Source organism: Leptodactylus fuscus, chromosome 1 (genome assembly GCF_031893055.1).
Source record: "Leptodactylus fuscus isolate aLepFus1 chromosome 1, aLepFus1.hap2, whole genome shotgun sequence".
Taxonomy (NCBI): domain Eukaryota; kingdom Metazoa; phylum Chordata; class Amphibia; order Anura; family Leptodactylidae; genus Leptodactylus; species Leptodactylus fuscus.
The window spans coordinates 324332547-324342504 of NC_134265.1; positions in this window are offsets into that span (position 1 = coordinate 324332547).

Here is a 9958-nt window from a genome sequence, read left to right on the forward strand (position 1 = left end):
ACTCTTCTGGCTGTGACTGAGGTGACACTCCCCTAATGTCACTGCTGCGACTTGTGATTGGGCCTCAGCGAATATGTGGGGTGCGCTGACTTCATTACACCACACGTCACAGGCACAGGTTGAAAGAGCTCTGGACAGGATGCTGAGGACTGTCAGAAGTCCAGGAGAGTATATGTATTTCTTATTTTTAGTCACCTTCCTTGGACTGGCAGGCCAGGCCCCTTTCCATTAACAATCTATATAGTGGTCGAGGAACCTGGGTTTCTGTGACTGGCCCTGGTCGTGGTTGCACCCCTTGCGATTATTACGTCCCTGATTGATATTGTATACAGGACCGCACTTTTAACGAGGCGAGGTGAGGCGGCCGCCTCAGGTGGCACTTTGGAGGGGGTGGCAATTAGATTTTTTTAACTTTTTTTTCTAAACTAGTGCAGGAGAGGGCCACTCTGAAAACAAACTGAGTGTTCCTCTCCTGGGTTGGTTTAGACTTCTGCGTCTCAGCGCAGAGGAGTCATCATGCCGCCTGCGCCAAGACACAGATGTCTTATTGCTGGGTGAAGAGCAGGCGGCAGCAGGAGCAGCCGCAAGGTAGGCAAGTAACATTTTAATAATTTTTTTTATAATAAGCTGCTACCTGCTGGAGTATCCCCAGCAGGTAGCGGCCTATTTACTTACCTCCCTGGTCCCCCCACTTCCCCTTCTGCTATAGGATGGGGTGGGGGTGGGGGGCGGCTGTGAGAAGGCCCGGGCCCAGGCTGTGAACCACAAATACCACTATTATTATACTCAGGGACCTTTTCAGACCCCCGAGTATAATAATCGGAACCCCAGGGGAGGTGAGAGAACATAATAAACAGTTTTACTCACCTCTCCAGGATCCAATGTTAATCCTAGCAGGCTTCGGGTCTGGGACATTACCATACAGGCCCGAAGCCTGTGCTAACTGTACCATACAGGCCCAAAGCCTGTGCTAGCATTAACAGAATGTTACTGCTAGCACAGGCTTTGGTCCTGTATGGTAATGTCCCAGATGTCACGTGGACTGACTGGGACATTATCATATAGGCCCGAAGCCTGTGCTAGCAGTAACAGGCTGTTACTGCTAGCACAGGCTTTGGGCCTGTATGGTACTGCTAGCACAGGTTTTGGGCCTCTATGGTAATGTCCAAGACCACATGACATCTGGGTCATTACCATACAGGTCCGAAGCCTGCTAGGAGTAATATCAGATCCCGGAGAGGTGAGTAAAACTGTTTATTATGCTCCCTCACCTCGCCTGGGGCTCCGATTATTATACTCGGGGATCTGAAAAGCCCCCAGAGTATAATAATAGTTCATGGGTGGGCCGCTATGAGGCAACCTCTATTATGCCCCACAGTCTATTGTGCCACTGTGGGGCACAATATAAGCTGCAGGGGCCGCTGTGGGGCATAATATATACATATCTATATATATATATATATATATATATATATATATATATATATTGGGGTTGGGTGCTTGGAGAAGTGAGGAGTAAAAGATGTCTGTGTTGCAAACTTTACAGAGTCAACGAAAAGTGTTAAATAAATAAATAGATGTATAAATGATTAATTAGATGTTTTTTATATGTTTATATGATTACTCAACCTATTCATTCACTTTTCGTTTATGATACATTTTCCTATTTATCTATTTATGTACCCAGTTTTATCTTTCTGTCTCTATGGTCAACGGTCTATTCTGACCCCATTAGCCACGGTGGTTAGTTTTCACATGGTACATAAGTCCCAAATCAGAATGTATCTTCCTAGAAGTCTGATTTTGTTTTGATTATAAGCAATACCCTGTAAATAATGTTTGGCCAATTGTAGGCTCTTCACATGTGAGCTATTGATCTGTGTATTTTGCTATTGTTTTAATTATTTTATATTTGATTTATTCATTTTGTGTTAAGAATTTGCACTTGAGAAAGGGCAGACGGTTGACCGAAACGCGTTGTGCCTTTCCCTGACTTAATAAAGTTGTTTTGGTTGTATCCCGGTGTGAGCGCTGTTCCATTCTGCCTAATTGTCCAATTGGGTTGGCCCTTCCTTTCTCTATCTTTCTGTGGGGCTGGGTTAGTATGCTGGCTTCTCCAGACACTCCCTTTAAAGATCGACTTGGCCTACAGTAATATATTTAAAGGGGTATTCCCACGTCGCATACTCACCAGTCTTCATTGCTGTAAATTCTTCTTTCTTCCGGCTTTGTTGCGTCATTGGTGGGCGGGGTTACATATGCAAAGCCAAGTGGCGAGATGCCTCCGGACCTGTGTGCACGCTCATAGACCAGTCTAGCCTTCACAATGTGAATACATACCCAGCATCCGCCTCTCTCTATTACAGCGGATGCCGGGTCTGTATTCGCATTGTGAAGGCTAGACTGGTCTCACTATCTATGAGCGTGCACGCAGGGCCAGCGGCATCTCGCCGCTTGGCTTTGCATATGTGAATACAGACCCGGCATCCGCTGTAATAGAGAGGCGGATACCGGGGACGTTTGGACGCCAGCACAGATGCCTGCAACATCGCTATGCTCCTGCCCTGCATGAAACCAGCAGCGGCAGAAGCGATGCTGTTATTCTGCTCCTCCGCTCCCCCCCCCCCCCCCCGGAATAGCAGCATCGCTCCTGCTGCTGCTGGCTTCATGCAGGGCAGGAGCATAGCGATGTTGCAGGCATCTGTGCTGGCGTCTAACCGTCCTCTCTATTACAGCGGATGCCGGGTCTGTATTGGCGGCCCCTTCCCCCCAAAGGGTAAACTACCCCTCCCCCCTCCAGGCTCGCTCCCGTGCACTTAGCCCCTCCTCCCTCCCCCCTCAGAGCAGCAGATACATCACTTGACTTATGACCAGATAAGTCAAGGGGTGTGTCAAAAAAAATGAATAAAGTAATATAGTGGACAAACAATGCAGTTTTGCTGAAGCAATGTATTTAGGAAAAGTCTTACATTCACATTAGCAAGCAGTATAGATAGGATCCTTGTGATGGGACAACCCCTTTAAGGACAAAAAATACATACCATAAATTTTCTCAGGAGATTTTTCCTTATGAAACTTGTAAAGCAATTTTTGAATAAAGAAGTAAACGATATGCAAAAAAAGCAAAAATTTAAATCTGTAGTTCTGCAAGTGATATTAGTGATTGACTGTTATCTCTGTATGCACCCTAATACAGAGATAAATGTCAATCACTGATGGCACTGCTCGCTGGAATTCTAAACCCAAGATGAGTAGAGATGTAAGTGAATATTTCTTTATCACATATGTATATCAATCTGCTCAGCATCTCCTGCAGATCACATTTCACTTTCCTATGCTAAGTTCTTCTTAATCACTTCCCTCTGTAAATTCATCCTTTTGGAAGGTAGCTCCATATAGATCATACATGGTTTTTCTTAATTCTTATTCTGATCCACGCTGCCATTCCTTAGAAATATCTTTTTTCTTCCTTGTGTAAATGAGTTTTCTTGTTGCACTGGGGACGTCCTGTCTTCTTCAACGTCTCCGCCTTCTTCTCTCTCGCTCCTACTGCGCATGTCCGTCGGCCAATTTTCTTTGAGCCAAACAGGAGAGGCCACAGGAAAATGGCTGACTGCGTATGACCGTCGGCCATTTTCCTGTGGCCTCTCCCGTTTGGCCCACAGAAAAGTGGTCAATAGGACATGCGCAGTCAGCACTTTTGGACCCAGAGAAGAAGGAGCGTGAGAATAGAAGGTGGTTTCCAATGATAGAATCCCTTTAAAACTTTGTAAAATTTTTAATTATTTATATTTGCAAAAATGTTTAATTTTTAATTTTCTACAAATTGAAATATGGTTGTATTCATGGGAAAACCCCTTTAGCGAGTCTTCCAAGAATTGTTAAAAGGGTTTGTGACATACAGTTTTAAGGGAGCCTTTCAACAGAAAAGGAAAACCAGCTGCCAGAATACATTGTAGGGGACATTATGCTGAGCATATCACACCTTTGCATGGTAGTCCAATGGAAACACCATTACCTTGAAAAAGACATTTTTAGAAAATATGTAAATGAGGCACAAGTGCAATGGGGTGTGCTGGAGCTTCCAAGGGCTCTGTATTCAGGTTGTGCTTCATTTGGAATACTTAACGGTAGGCAGCACTGGTTTGACATGAAGTTTCCTGGTGAAAGACTTCCTTTAACCACTTCCGGACTGCCCATAGAGTATATACGTCCGGGAAGTGGTTGCCTAGTTCTGACAGGACGTACCGGTACGTCCAGTCAGAACACAGCAGCTGAACAAGATCGTGCAGCTACTGAAGCTGGGAGCCGGCTGTAACTTCAGCTGGAGCTCCCACAGAGATGGCAGGGAAGATTTATTACCTCCCCTGCCATCTCCATCGCTGTGTATACAGCACTCAAATAAACCTAAAATGCGTCTGGTCCTGGACCACAAATTGGCCCGGAGCTGAAGTGGTTAAATTAAAGGGGATGTAAAGACAGTACTGCCTGTTCCCTCTCAACACAAAAGAAATAACTGCCCAGCCATCAGTAGCTAACGTGGATCACCACTAGGGCCAAACATCCAGGACTCTAAAAAATACAATAAATACATAGAATCAAATTTCCTCTTTATTCATGGTGTTACCCCAGAGTTATTTTTATTAAGAACATGAATTTTACAATTGGATAAATTTTATTCTTAGCATGTAGGCACTTATAAAACTGATGTAGGTATATCTAGAGATGTACAATATATATTTACACAAAAATAGAAAAGTAAAAAGCAACATGTACATGGGCATAAAAACAGATGAAACTGTTAGGGCTAGTTCACACGGGGCAAGTTGACAGTAGATTTTGAAGCAGAATCCACCTCAAAATCTGCTGCTCCCATTGACTTCAATGGGAGCTGCTCACTTCTTTATTCCACTTGCTAGTAGCGAAAAAAGAAGCGAGCTGCCCTATCTTGCTGCAGATTCCGTGGATGAATCAGGCCCATTCATTTGGGCCTAATCCATCACAGAATGCCATGAGGGGATGCCAGTGCACAGCATCGGCATCCCGTCATGGCACACGGAACTCTGTGTGAACTAGCCCTTAGATTTTAATGTCTGTTTTGAAATCCATTTTTTAAAAGTGAAAAAAAGGATAATCTTCATTGGTATTTTTTTTTTTGTTAACCCTCCCTGCTGCAATTGATGCTCTTCTGTGACATCATCGTCCCAGGTTCATCGCTGACCCATGTGATCACTGGTGGTCCAATCTCAGGCCTCAACTGTGACCCCTGGGCCAATGAAGTCACAGAACAGCGCCAGATGTCACAAGGAATGTGCCAGATGCCGCAAGTAGACCAAAGGGAGGTACCAGAAGGTGTTTTTTTTTTTATTTTTTTCACTTCCTTGGTGTGTTTGCCTTAGAGAGAAAGAAATTAGATGACAGTGTTCTACACTATGTTTTATAGATAGGTTCCTAGGAGCCCTGACAGTGTTCTACACTATGTTTTATAGATAGGTTCCTAGGAGCCCTGACAGTGTTCTACACTATGTTTTATATATATACTAGAGGGAGGACCCGGCTTCGCACGGGTATATTACATTTTATTTTTGTGTAGTGGCCCCATAAGAATTGTCCAATTTTGCACTGGTGTATTTTGTATGTGGTTTGTGTGTATGTCCATAAGCGTCATGTGATTATGTGTATCTCATTTTGAATGTCAGTGAAAAACCTGTGATCAGTTGTTATGGATATCTGGAGTAAAGCTGTATCTAATCCTTCCCCGTGTAGTACTGTGTTTAGATGAAAGTATCCAATCCTTGCTGGTGTGGTACTTTGTGCAGATGCACATATCTAATCCTCCCCGTGTGGTATTGTGTGAAGAGGCACGTATCTAATCCTCCAGTAAGTGAAACTGTGTGCAGACGCGCGTATCTAATGACTCTGGCGTGTGGTACTGTGTGCAGATGCGCGTATCTAATACTCTGGCGTGTGGTACTGTGTGCAGAGGCCTGTATCTAATCTTCCCCCATGTGGAACTGTGTGCGGAGACGCGTATCTAATTCTCTGGCATGTGGTACTGTGTGCAGAGGCCTGTATCTAATCCTCCAAAGTGTGGTACTGTGTTCAGATGCACGTATCTAATCCTCCCCTGTGTGGTATTGTGTGAAGAGGCGCGTATCTAATCCTACGGCGCGTGGAACTGTGTGTAGACGCACGTATCTAATCCTACGGCATGTGGTACTGTGTGCAGACACGCGTATCTAATCCTACGGCATGTGGTACTGTGTGTAGACGCACGTATCTAATCCTACGGCATGTGGTACTGTGTTCAGACACGTGTATCTAATCCTATGGCGTGTACAACTGTGTGAAGACACGTGTATCTAATCCTCCCCTGTGTGGTATTGTGTGAAGAGGCGTGTATCTAATCCTACGGTGTGTGGAACTGTGTGTAGACGCGCATATCCAATCCACCGGCATGTGGTACTGTGTGCAGACGCACATATCTAATCCCCCGGCATGGGGAACTGTGTGTAGACGCTCGTATCTAATCCTATGGCATGAGGTACTGTGTAGACGTGCGTATCTAATCCTCCCCCGTGTGATACTGTGTGCTGAGACGCATATCTAATTCTCTGGCTTGTGGTACTGTGTGCAGAGGCATGTATCTAATCCTCCAAAGTGTGATACTGTGTGCACACACGTATCTAATCCTCCCCTGTGTGATATTGTGTGAAGAGGCACGTTTCTAATCCTTCGGCATGTGGAACTATGTGTAGATGCACGTATCTAATCCTACTGCATGTGGTACTGTGTGCAGACGTGTGTATCTAATCCTATGGCGTGTACAAATGTGTGCAGACGCACATATCTAATCCTCTGGAATGTGGAACTGTGTGTAGACACGCGTATCTAATCCTACGGCATGTGGTACTGTGTGCAGACGCGTGTATCTAATCCTATAGCGTGTACAACTGTGCGAAGACACGTTTATCTAATCCTCCCCTGTGTGGTATTGTGTGAAGAGGCACGTATCTAATCCTACAGCGTGTGGAACTGTGTGTAGATGCACGTATCCAATCCCCCGGCATGTGGTACTGTGTGCAGACGCACGTATCTAATCCTATGGCATGTGGTACTGTGTGTAGACGCGCGTATCTAATCCTCCCCCGTGTGGTACTGTGTGCAGACGCGCGTATCTAATCTTCCCCTGTGTGATACTGTGTGCGGAGACGCGTATCTAATTCTTTGGCTTGTGGTACTGTGTGCAGAGGCATGTATCTAATCCTCCAAAGTGTGGTACTGTGTGCACACACACGTATCTAATCCTCCCCTGTGTGGTATTGTGTGAAGAGGCGCGTATCTAATCCTACGGCATGTGGAACTATGTGTAGACGCGCGTATCTAATCCTACTGCATGTGGTACTGTGTGCAGACACCACGTGTATGTAATCCTATGGCGTGTACAACTGTGTGCAGACGCGCGTATCTAATCCTCTGGGGTGTGGAACTGTGTGTAGACGCCTGTATCTAATCCTTCGGCATGTGGAACCGTGTGCAAACAACGTATCAAATCCTTCAGTGTGTGGAACTGTGTGCAGAAGTGCGTATTTAATCCTCTGGTGTGTGGGACTGTGTTCAGACCCGTGTATCTAATTCTACAGAATGTGGTACTGTGTGTAGACGCGCGTATCTAATCCTACTGCATGTGGTACTGTGTGAAGATGCGTGTATCTAATCCTATGGCGTGTACAACTGTGTGAAGACACGTGTATCTAATCCTCCCCTGTGTGGTATTGTGTGAAGAGGTGCGTATCTAAACCTACAGTGTGTGGAACTGTGTGTAGACGCATGTATCCAATCCCCCAACATGTGGTACTGTGTGCAGACGCGCGTATATAATCCTATGGCATGTGGTACTGTGTGTAGACGCGCGTAGCTAATCCTCCCCCATGTGGTACTGTGTGCTGAGACGCGTATCTAATTCTCTGGCTTGTGATACTGTGTGCAGAGGCATGTATCTCATCCTCCAAAGTGTGGTACTGTGTGCACACACACGTATCTAATCTTTCCCTGTGTGGTATTGTGTGAAGAGGCGCGTATCTAATCCTTCGGCGTGTGGAACTGTGTGTAGACGCACGTATCTAATCCTACTGCATGTGGTACTGTGTGAAGACGTGTGTATCTAATCCTATGGCGTGTACAACTGTGTGCAGACGCACGTATCTAATCCTCTGGAGTGTGGAACTGTGTGAAGACGCGTGTATCTAATCCTATGGCGTGTACAAATGTGTGCAGACGCGCGTATCTAATCCTCTGGAGTGTGGAACTGTGTGTAGACGCCTGTATCTAATCCTTCGGTATGTGGAACCGTGTGCAGACGCGTGTATCAAATCCTTCAGTGTGTGGAACTGTGTGCAGAAGTGCGTATTTAATTCTCTGGTTTGTGGGACTGTGTGCAGACCCGTGTATCTAGTCCTCTGGTGTGTGATACTGTGTGCTGATCTGTGTATCTAATCCTCTGATGCGTGTATCTCAGTTTGGATATCAGTGTTGTATTGTGCATGTGGAGTGACTGTGTGTATTGCAGTTGGAATATGAGTGAAAGTCTTGCAGGTTTGTATTGGCTAAGGGGGGGGGCACTGTGTTTGAAATGCTGTATCTCAGCAACGGTACGTCCGAGCGAGTTGGAGTCTCATCTTAAACCTTCCCGGATATCTGAAGTATCTCTGTACCAAATTTGGTGAAGATCGGTCCAGTCGTTTGGTTCGCATTAGAGCACAGACAGACAGACAGACAGACAGATAGACAGACAGACAGACAGACAGACAGACAGACAGAAATTCATTTTTATAATATAGGGAGATATAGGTTCCTAGGAGCCCTGACAGTGTTCTACACTATGTTTTATAGATAGGTTCCTAGGAGCCCTGACAGTGTTATACACTATGTATTATAGATAGGTTCCTAGGAGCCCTGACAGTGTTATACACTATGTATTATAGATAGGTTCCTAGGAGCCCTGACAGTGTTCTACACTATGTTTTATAGATAGGTTCCTAGGAGCCCTGACAGTGTACTACACTATGTTTTATAGATAGGTTCCTAGGAGCCCTGACAGTGTTCTACACTATGTTTTATAGATAGGTTCCTAGGAGCCCTGACAGTGTTCTATACTATAAAATTTCTTTATTTATAAGCATTTTACAAAAAAGCAAAACACAAGGCAAAGCAATAACACGGTAGGCCCAGAACTAACGGACCCACAAAATAGACTACACACATGGACACAACAGAACAAAACAAAGGAAGAAAGGTGATGGAAGGGAGGACGGAGGGAAAGGAAGGGAGAGGAGGAGGAGGGACAAGGGAGCGACCCCGAACTCTGAAAAACGGAAAGGAGGAGCAACTCACCGCAAGCCAAGAGACTAAGAACAGATAGGAATCCAAGAGCGTGCATCCAATAGAGTCAAGACCAGAGTTAACTCCTCTAATATCAAGCAAGAACTTTTAAACCCGGGAAGTCAGGCAGAGAAAAAAAAAACAGGATATAAAAAGAGAACCAAAACCTCCCCGGGAAAGAGCTCCAAAATGCCACTATTCCGCACAACAGGATAACTGAGAGGGCCGAAGGCTGGGGCTCCATAAGGAGAGAAAGAAGGGGGTGAGGGAGAAAAAACAAAAGACAAGATACAAAAGCAGGGAGAAGGGAGACGGGAAGGACAAACAAGTGGGACCACTCCAGGCTAGTCCGGAGCGGACAATGAAAAGAACTGTGGGAAAAAACCCACAAATGCAGGTCTCGAGGACGCGCCGCAGAACGCCCTCAGAGAGCTGCCAATCCTAACTAAATGGGGGAGAGGCTGTTAACCATGACACATAATCCGCACCCCAAGCGGCAACATGAAGCAGCAACGAGGAACTCTGCAAGAGGACAGGAGAGGAGGGAGAGGGGGCGGCAAACACCACTGGGAGCCGC